We start from the raw sequence: 1,372 nt of genomic DNA on the forward strand, positions 1-1,372 counted from the left end.
AAAGAAAGAAAGAAAGAAAGAAAGAAAGAAAGAAAGAAAGAAAGAAAGAAAGAAAAGAGAGAATGCATGGTGGGGAGGGACGAAGAAATATATCAAAGAGTGGTGAAATAAATTGAAAGAATATCTCAAACAAAGGTGTGGGTGGCTGGGGGGGTTAAGATAAAGAGAGATGGAGAGAGCTGGAGAAAGAGACATAGAAGAAGTGAAGTAAAACGACAGAGAGTCTGACAGAAACTAGGCAAAGAGTAAGACCTTGAAATAGAGAAAGCGATAGCTTACCAGAAAGAGAGGGGGGAGAAAGGGAGGGTGTGGAGAGACAGGAAGAGAGAGGGGTGAGAGAGGAGAGAGAGAGGGGTGAGAGAGGAGAGAGAAGAGAGAGAGAGAGAGAGAGAGAGAGAGAGAGAGAGAGAGAGAGCAGAATTTGAAGGCATGGAAAAGAATATCATTGGATGAAAGAACCTTTAATGGCATCAAGCCAACCTCAGATTTGAAAATCTTACAGGTTGACAGGCAGAAAACAAACTGCTCTTCGGTTTTAAAAGTCACAAACATTACTTAAGCATAATATATCATACGGAAAATAATCATATTAATAATACATTATATTTTTATAGTGATCAACTACGATTAAAGAACACATGGGCTCTGGGCGTTTTAAAATAAATAATTATGTAAAACTAATGTGAAGTATCAGCATTGTTTTTGAACAATATGAAGTCTTCACTTTCTCCATAAATAACTATAATTTTGTTAACAATGTGATACAACAGTCAAGCATTGGGAATGTACTAGGCTATTTACTAATGAAGCGGTAATCTTAGTATTGGTCAGAAGAACGCAATAATTTAGCTGGATTGTATTCTTATTAATTTCTTAGTACAAGCAGCTAATGAGATAGTTCACCTCAACTGACACTGACAAGTTAGAATTTAAATCTCGTAGATGCCAAGATTTTATATTTTTCTTGAACAACGCAGTTTTTGCATCATCAATTTTCATGTGATCAAAATGTCATTGTGTAATTCAAAATTCTCTAAAACACTTCATTTCCTCCATTAAAATTGATGATAAGGATGGGAGCATTTCATTTTCTGGTTTTTATTTCCCTCAAAAAGTTTCAGAAATTTCTTGGCCATCTGTTAGTTTATTTGACATTAACGAATCGTGGTGGCAGGCGGCCATCAAAAGGGGAGAGAGGATGTCCATTTTGGTGCAAAAGTTCGGAGAAATTGAATTTCTTATTAACTGAAAAAGTGGTGGGTGTTTCAGAACTGAAATTCGTATAATATATTAACTCTGAAGGGAAATTTGAAATTCTAGTCAATTGAAACGACATTTTACTCAACGCCGTTCTGTGGGGGGGGGGGGGGGG

Source organism: Aplysia californica, unplaced genomic scaffold, assembly GCF_000002075.1.
Source record: "Aplysia californica isolate F4 #8 unplaced genomic scaffold, AplCal3.0 scaffold00225, whole genome shotgun sequence".
NCBI classification, from domain to species: domain Eukaryota; kingdom Metazoa; phylum Mollusca; class Gastropoda; order Aplysiida; family Aplysiidae; genus Aplysia; species Aplysia californica.